Raw genomic sequence first — 10,034 nt, 5'->3', positions numbered from 1 at the left:
AAACTTCAAAACAAACTAAAAGAGTTTGTTTTTGGAATAAAATTACACTTAAAACATGGAATTTCCAAATTCCATGATGTAAAAAACACTTAAATGTGTAAAGGGTTATTAAAATCTAAAGCGGTTGAAATAAAAATGTCCTCCAGTACAGCCACAAAAATGCATTTAAACAAACAAGACACGAACATTGTTCTATAACACATAGTTGTAAATCTGTTCTTAGTCTTATGAGAACAGTGTGATATCTACCGCCTAAGATTGCTTGTTCATGTCACATCGAACATTGATAAGTAATTCTTGATCTATTTTGATCTAGCTGAAGAGAGCAATATTCGTGGAAGAGATGTTAATCTAATACACCTTAACAGGAAGAAAAGAATCCACACATTCTAATTAGGATCACAATGAAGAAGTATGAGCTGGGGAACATATAAGACCGGAGTATAGTCTTTTTACGATCAAGACATCATAACTTTAAAATCATTACAAGGGACGTAATTGTAACTCGATATATTTTTCCATACGAATGTAACTTGATGTATAACGTAGTAGAGAGTCAAACGGTGGTTTCAAACTCATGACCACACATTGACGAAAATATTGGGATAAAAAATAATATGTTAAAAATAATATTGATCAACTGCAGACATCTTTGGACCAATACAAAAGGAATCATACTGAACGTTTAAATGAATATTATTTAAATAGATATAATACTGATAAATGATCTTCAAACGTTAATCCTGGATTGTTTTTTATGGTGACCAATACCATATTGTTTTTGATATTAACATTCCTCTGAACGACCATCCATAACAACTAATAAGACAACATTTAAAAAATCATCAAGGGTTTGTTTTGTGGTGGATTTGACAGCATTTGACAGCAGAGTGGTGCAGTTGAGATAGTGTTCACTCATCGTCAATAATAAAAACAACTAAAGTATATATACATTTAACATTTTGTTAAAGTTATAAATGAATTAAGAGTTAGAACATCATGTAGTGCACTGTTATAACGTAGCAAAATTAATATAAAACACGTTAATAATTCCTGTACTCTGAAATATTTATGATATATTAACCTGATGGGACGTTGACACTACGACTGAAGGACGAGAACGATTTATAATTCACGCGCCTAATGGACTTAGCATGTTTTGGTTTGAATATGTTCATTTGATTAGAATAGCTTTCATTGTACTGTGGATCGGCCATACAGCAATTATCAAGTTTGTTTTAGTTAAGAAACTCAGCATTAACAACTAAATGCATTAATAAGTAAATAGTTTAATACTAATCCATTTAACGTTATTTTAGTTCATGTTTATACATTTATAGCGTGCATTTTATAATATACTTTATTTCACTGTGATCATGAGCTAGATTGAAGAGGTTCCTAAAACAGGACCGTTCAAGAGGTTCCTAAAACATAATTAACATAATGAGAATAGTGTTTAAAATGAAAAGCTAAGATTCAAATGGGAAGTGAGAATGAGAATTTGTTTGTGACTCAAAATGCGTGGAAACTACCAAGTTCTAATATAAGAAACACCTTACATACGCGGAATCCATTGCCAATGCAACATTTGAACTTATTCTTACAGAGGTAGCTACACTGAAGATGCTACTTTGCAATCAATCGACGGTAAAGTCATAAATTGTTGCACCGGGCAGGACATCCTCAGAGAATTGAGTTAAATGATATAAGGATGATTTTGCAGAAAAACATTTCTATGATAGACAGACATAAAACCTTTCAGTATGTTTTATTAAAATACATCAGCATAGTTACAATTATCAGTGTAGATCAACGAATCTAAAGTTATAAGGATCCCATATAAACGGATCCTCAATATTCCCCTGCAATGCCTGTACAACAAAAGAGAGCCTGTAAGTCATCTCCAGTCACGAATATATTAACTTCGTAAGTCTCTCAGAAGAAGACCTGGCTTACAAACTCAAGCACGTCCAGCACCTTGACGAAAATCTTTTACACCTTTTCACGCCTATTCAATCTACATTATCATTATTTCATTTAAACTAACAACTCCAGAACATATGGTAACATATCTAAACAATCAAAAATACGGATACATTACAAAAGTAGGAGCACATAATTAGCATTATTTGTGACCCCAAGAATATTTTCAACAGTTTTTTTTTAGATTTAATTTTAGTTTTATTACAACTTAAAGCATATAATTCTTCTATTTTAATATGATATATGCCTTTTTCGGAATATAAAAAATAATGGTGCATGGAAGAAATGATAACCTAAGTGATTTATTTATGATCTAATCGATGTCTGTATTTAAAAAAAGCAGTGGTGACGTCTTGAATTCCAGTGGTTTATTTTACTCTAAACTAGTTTTAGCATTGTTAGAATTCTCTGCTTTATACATGTATATACAAAAAAATATTATTGGTACATTATCGGCCGGCATCGCTCTGTATTTGTAGTCAGTTTAATTTGCGTCCAGACCAATTGTAAACATTACTCTTCAGTTATATTGTTTAATGTATAATAATTAGTGTTGGATTCATTGGTCATACCTTTCACCATTGCGATTTTATGTACTAGGAAGCAAATTATTAAGAACCTTTTCACAAATAAAACGATCGAGACTTATACTTTAATATACTTATACTTTTAAATTTTATAGGGACTAAGTTTATGTTATATTTCGAATATAAATTTATTTCAACTTCTTTCTTCAATAACCTGTGTGTTTCTCATACTCGAATCATGATCTTACGTGACACAAAATACGTATGCGTGAAAAATAAAAACAAAAATCTGAAATGACAATAGAATACTAGTGTCAAGAAGGGAATTGCTATAAAATCTATCTCAACATAAACCAGACGAGACAAGCTGCTTGTCATTGCGTATATTGACATCGACAGCAGCTACTTTGTTGCATTAGAAGTATATTACTTTAGTCACGCAACTCTTAAGTGCACGCAAGACATTAAACTGCCATTACAGGCGACACGGGCTCATGTACAGTTTTGAGTTGAACTAGGTAGTCTTCTGATATGTTTCAACAGTTCTACACAAAGCCCAAATATACTCCCAGTATTAGCAGAAAAGCATTAAAACATATCCTACATACACTGTGACAAGATAGGCTATTTTAATTGAGGTTTTGGAAAATTACAGCCTTTAATATTTTATTTATTTTACTGTCATAACGAGTGAACTGTTGTATTTAATTACAATAATGTTATTATATATATATTTTAAACACTTTATTATTTTATTTCTTAACCGTTAAAAACATTTTAATTCAATATGGAGTAGAAAACATTAAATTTTGCTGACCAGTCAAAAAAATGCTCTCATACATTCAGAATTTTTTAGTGACATTATTTATCTCGATAACCTCAAGCAATTCTTTCGAATGTAATACTCTTTTTAAATACCGGAATGTAATATACTGTCAGTAATGTTATTCAAAGTTACCACAGAACAAAGCCGACAACAGAGAGGATTCAACTTTGTTGACACAGTTCATTATCTAACTCTTCCCATCAGAACTTAGTGTCAAACTGTCGTCAGCAACAGAAATCTTTTGTAACAGGAAGCACTGAAAGTGATGTTGGTGTCCTTTGATCACCGACAGTGAATTCCATCTGATGACAAACTTGAACGGAAAAGTGGAAAGCTGTTATGTAGCGAGACTAATTTTTAAATTAGTAAAATTCACAAGAAATGTCTTCAAATTGTTATCTTATTTTGAGGTGGTTTATAAAACTAGAGAATAATTAGTAAAACCATGTTCTGTTTGTATCATACGAGTAGAAAATCAATTACTTAAATTAAGTAGATTGTTTTTGTTGATGGTTATGTAACTGTAATATAAATCTTTGTGCTCGATAAAGTAAAATGTAATTTTCAAAACAAAATACTAGTTTCTAGAGGCGTAGTGCATCCATAGGCTGGAACTGTTAGAGACCGAGATCTACCAAAGGCCAGTACTTTCCCTGAAGCTGGGACCCGAAAAAGGCTCGAGCTGTCAGAGGTCATAAGCTCCAAGATACAGGGAGCATCCAAGACTGAGAACTACCAAAGATTTAGGAGCAGTCCTCAGGATGTTTAGACCTGTTGGAATCTAGCGATACGCGGTAGGTCGAGAACTTGCAGAATCTAGAAGGTTAGAACGTCTCACACTTATTCCAATTTTACAATATATAAGTTTTTAGGAATCAGGGGAATTGTTTCCCGTAAGTTTCAATGTTCCAAAGTTAAAAATGCAGCGGAAATATACGTAAATCATGTGACCGGCAAGAGTTATTTGCCCTTGCAGTGACGGCGTTTCGTGCAAACTAAAAATAACTTATAAATAGTAGCAAGTAGTGTCAGATGTTGGCACACAAGGTGTTGTACAGCTATAGTCATCTAACTATACCCTGTGTTGTTATACCTTCACAATGTCGGCGTTTCGTGTAGATTCTGAGGAAGTCATAATACTAGGAGTCAATGAACCCGCACTGTTTTAACGGCTGACTTCTTTCCTATTATTTATAATGTAAGACGTATTGTTTTTAATCAACTTATTTGCAAAAGTATTTGTTGCTTTTTCTATTAGAATGTAAAATTGTTTATGCTTATAAGTCTTATTTATGTGTAAATCTTACAAAAAGTAATGGTGGAGTAAATATCAAATCTCATGGAGTGTAGGAGGGAAATTTCAGTTATTCCTGTACTATCAGTTATACGTACTACTATTCTTATAAAAACTATGCCACCGTCCGATTTCAGAGTCCCAAAACACTGTTCTTTTAAGATAAGCCCAAAATGGATCAGGAGCCTAAAATACCTTCCACTGACTATCCTTTATCTATGGAGGATTTGAAAATAATATGGCTATAGGGTCCCTGTTTACAACACAAGCAATTTAGATGCAAGGCCACAGGTAACCTCTATTGATGAATAAAGTTTTAATGCACTTTAATATCTTAATCAGGCTTCGGTAACGGCATGTAAAAACTTTAGTTCTGTAGTTAACGAAAAATCTGCAACTTATGACTTAATTATGAGAAAAAGTATTATTATAGTCATTAATTTATATTTTCACTAATGCTTTTTAATATACGTATATGTTAATAATTTTTTATGATATGGTTTTATATATCAAGGTAAAAATGAAGAAGAAAGGGGAAGAGATAACCAGACAATTAGTTCTGGAGACCGGCTACAAGTCGTCCCCAGGGGGTGCTGCTGTCACGGAACATAAAACTGCCGAGTTACCTTGTTGAATCAACCGTCGACTTGGCTCCATTTTATGGACAGTTGAACCTTTTATTAATCCATTAAAACAGTTGGCTTTAGCGTTGACAGAAATCTATCTTAATAATATGGTTTCGTGTTTACTCAAGTAAATGTCTTATCAGTGTTATTGTAGATTATGAAAGGATAGACAGTTAATATGCACCACGGAACAAAGTTATAATCATCGAAGATTCACGTAATTCCTTCAATATTTTCTTCGCAGTGGTGTGGCGTATTCCTACTTGACTAAACGTAAGTGTAACTGAAAAACCGCTAATCCTGCCTATTTGACTTGGTATTCCTCAAAGGGCAAATGTTATGTCAGACTGAAATTATATGGTATATAAGAAAAAAACCACTATTATATATATTACATTATATATTGTGTGTATGTGTCCATTCTAACCTACTTATTGGAAAATTCGTGTAATAAACGATATGAAAAATATCATGGTAATAGAGGTGTAATAAAAGAGGCTGCGATATGAGTAAGGATATTACTTTGATATTTCTTCATTGAATTAAAGTTGTGACATAGAGGGAAACAGAAAATAGACAAAGTAGGTTAATAAGACTGAAAATGTTTTAAACTAACTCATAAGCTTATTAACTTCATAAACTATAAGCTATGAAGTTTGTTAATTTATTTGTATTAAGGAAATTAAGTTATAATCTTTCTATTACAAAATGTGTACACGTAATATGGCCAAGTAGGTCAGAGTAAGTTTAATATTGCTATCATCTAAAGCTGGTAATGACTACGTTATTGTATTTAACGCTTGCATTTCATAAGAGTTTCAAATTTCATTAACTTATTGGGTGTGACATATTGAATATTTAGTGTTACTGATGAAAATTCTGCAAACCCTAAACTGTGTAATATTAGAGTTAATATAATGTAGCACAAATAATTATCTTTCCAGAATATAACATATTGTTAAAGCTAGTATGGAATTATGCATATCTCTCTCGATGACAAGTTTATACTACTCTAATAGTAATAAGAATTAAAATATAGTTTAGATGACATCTGAGCTTAAGAGCATTTTTTCACCTGCAAAGTTTTGTTTATAACAGACTCTTTCCTGATTTATGACTAATTTTCAATAAAAGTATTTGGAGGTTTTATTCAGTATTTTTATTGCAGGAATTTTTACTTACTATAAATATATGCCATATTATTACATACACAAATAATACATAACGGCGTTGTCTTATCAAGTTGATTGGTCGGAAAAGAAAAGTCGTCGTTTGATGTATGTATGTTTGTTTGTGAATGTTGAGTTAAGCTAGAATTCTCCCTCCTTTTAGAGCAGCGTCTGGGACCTGACACTGTTACAGGCTCTTGAAATCTGGAGTCGTGTTCGTCTGAAGAGATACAAAAATAGTCGGTGACAAAGAAGCTCAAGATGAACTTGTTACATCGTTTACACACAGACCGCAACATATAATGTGATGTAGGTGAAAAGGTATTCTTATTGTCTCGTATGGTGCACAATTGCAGACAAGATGAGCTCGCCCATTTGCGATTTTGATTACGGAGTTTTTTTTATAATGTCTTGGTGTTTGTTGAGGCACGGCATCATTTCGGCAATCCATAATTTAACTATAAGGTACTAGACTAAACATCTGTGTAATGATCGTCAACCCAATGATTTATACATTTTACAAGTGAATATTTTTTGTATTCTTACAAATTCTAAAAACAACTGAACTATTTGAGAAACGTTTAAGATTATCATATACAAGCTCAAAGTTATATATGAAGTTTAAAACATTATTTCAAACACTTTACAAATTTGTTTGTAACATTTTAACTGGTATTTCAAACTATTAGTTAAAGCAATTAGATTAACATTGTATGAAAAATACCATTAACTAATGCATAATTATGTAGCTGATGATAAGTAGGGTACAGCGTGTATCCAAAATAGACTAACACTATGAGTGACTATAAAAACGTTCTTTAAAGTATGCATCAAATTTGAATGCATTGAAGTACATAGAAAAATCCAATTAAAAATCATCAATGAATCATCAAATTGATAAACATCATAGTACAGAGAAATCTGATTACACGAAGCTCATCGTTCCAGACAGTTGTGTGTGAAAGTCAAGCATTGTTGCTTGTTTTTCAACGTATCATTAACAAAATTCAATTCTTCGATGTATATCATCTTCATTGTGAGCATGGATAGTGTTTGAATGCTATTTTCCAAGGTATATTTCCTGATCAATATGTTATAGAGATTTATGGAAAATTAAATAAATATTTCCAGTACCTTCATTTTATCGTGTTGGTGGTCGTAATTCCGTCCAGAACTTTTCTTATTGGTATCTAGAACGGTCATATGCTTCAACTTTACCTCAAATACGATCAATGGTCCGTGTCGTTGGTGGTGGTTTATCGAACTCCCTTCTCAATTGTCTCTTCCGATGCATTTTTGGTTTTTTCCGGTAACACTAAAGAACTAACCTTCTCTCTTAAAAGCTAAATTATTCTTCTATATTTTTAATGTGTAACTAATGACAAGGGTAAAAACATACTATTGGCCTAAGGGCAAAATGTTATCACGTTATTAAGCCACCCTGTAATACTTTCTAATGACAAATACTAAAGTCATTTATTTACACAAATATTTTGCTGAAGCCTAAGCTCTTATCGTGAAACCCTGATAATTTCATCAAAGCTCGTGTACTGCCAAAATTATTGTTCTGCAGTACACGAGCACTGGACAGTAAAATCAAACTAACATTCTCTTGCTTTTAGACCTATATATATAAACAAGGTAGAAATACGCCACACCACGGGTTGTGTATAAGATGCTTTACTGAGGTTGCATGAAAAAATACAAATCATTTTATTCCCTACATGTTCTACTTAAAAGTAAATAGAAAAAAATTTCAACATTGGAAATTCATAATTCAACATTTATCACCTACCTCATGATCAACTCGTCATTGTCACTTGCTACTTTAGAAGTTCCACAGCGTGAATATGTGAATTGAGATACTCAGTGGCTAAGATGAATGTGACAACGCTACTATTTCACGGTTCTCAATCAATGCAGCTCGCACTTTGTTAGAGAATATAGAGAGCCTTATGCTATTGTAGAATGTCATTATAATTCTTAAGAAGACCCATTTCATAGTAAAAAGTATCATTCAGGATACAAGCGAAATAACTTTAATGTTGGGCATACACAAATACTAAATATATTAGTGCACATTGCGATTGAGAGTTAGTTAGGTAAATGAATAAAAATAGATTATATTTGAGTAGATTTAAGTATAAACTGATTTTGGTTAAAATGAAAATAACTTTTAGGAATCAAAGCCACCTATTTCTTAATATATCTTAAATATGATACATTCACATTTATCATTAATAGTGGTTCACGGCATTGTTCAAATAGTTGCGATACCTAGGGAGGATAGAAAATGTATGAGTGTGCTGTAATCAAATCGTGATACATACTTTTGACTTTCCACTTTACTAAGGCTTTTAACTGTGATTCTTATTATTGGACATGCACCATTATCCAATTTCGTAGAATTAATTGAAACCTTTAAAATTTCAAATCTATAATCTGTTTGTTTTGCTGTTTGTTTTGGTGCGGATGGACATACAGATAAACTGACAGAAATTAATTTTTTTACAGCCACTTGAGTGATAGGTTTCGCTACGCTCAGCCAGTAACAAAAAAGTAGTATTGTATATTTAACTTTTCGGGAATTCATAAGAGACTTTACACGAATGGTACAAGTCAGTTACGGGTTTTTTTTCTTAAATATATAACCCGATCCCGATAGTATTATGTGTTGCTATACGATTCACTCCAGTGTTAATTTGGATATAGTGAGGCTTTCGTTTAACTAATTCTTATCTCAAAAATATGAATTTCTTTAGTTAATTATGATGCTCAATACAGAGTATCTTTACCTTGCGTTCCAAAATCAAGAACAGTAAACTACTCAAATGCGCAAAAATGAGAGTGAAGCTGAACCGGGTTTCATTGATTGATCTTGACCCTCGGCGAAAGTCGTGGGTTTTAACGTAGACAGTACTCAGTGTCTCCTAGGTGGTGCAATCGAGTTTTGATTTGGAAAATATTTCAATGTAATAAATCTATTGTTAAAACTTTTTTAGATATCTTCTCTAAATACAGAAAAACAAACAAATATCAATTAAAATCATTTGTTTGTGAAATTCACGCATTGTCATTTCTGTTTAATCACAAAATAAATCCATAACCCTAAAATTCATACTTTGAATACCTAAAATTTTACCTATGGTAGTAAAAAGTAAAAATTTTTGTATTTAATAAATTTATTTTAAAGATCAAAAAGGCCCAAAATCAATTCCACATTTGTTGGAGGTTTGTATATTATTGGAATATGACAGCCTGGAAATAAAGCTTTCTCTAGTTTCATACGTTCTTATTATTTTTCTTCGACCTACTGAAATAATGCTACTTCACTAAGAACTTAAACAATGTTAAGTGCCGCTAACAATATATTGGGATCAACTTAATAAGAATAATTATGGTATTTCTTATTTATTTTGGCGTTTATAAGCACGTTATGAAAATTTTTATTCGCCACGTTCACAGACATAATGCAATAAAAAGAGAAATTATAATTTTTCATCACAACCAATCTCATATTAAAACATAAAAATTCTTAAATACAAGATCTATAATTTTCTTAACAAGAACATTACATTGCTTAGTCTGGTAAAAATAATTACCTACCAA

This window comes from Homalodisca vitripennis, chromosome 1 (genome assembly GCF_021130785.1).
Source record: "Homalodisca vitripennis isolate AUS2020 chromosome 1, UT_GWSS_2.1, whole genome shotgun sequence".
Classification (NCBI taxonomy): Eukaryota; Metazoa; Arthropoda; class Insecta; order Hemiptera; family Cicadellidae; genus Homalodisca; species Homalodisca vitripennis.
This window is presented reverse-complemented; position numbering follows the sequence as displayed.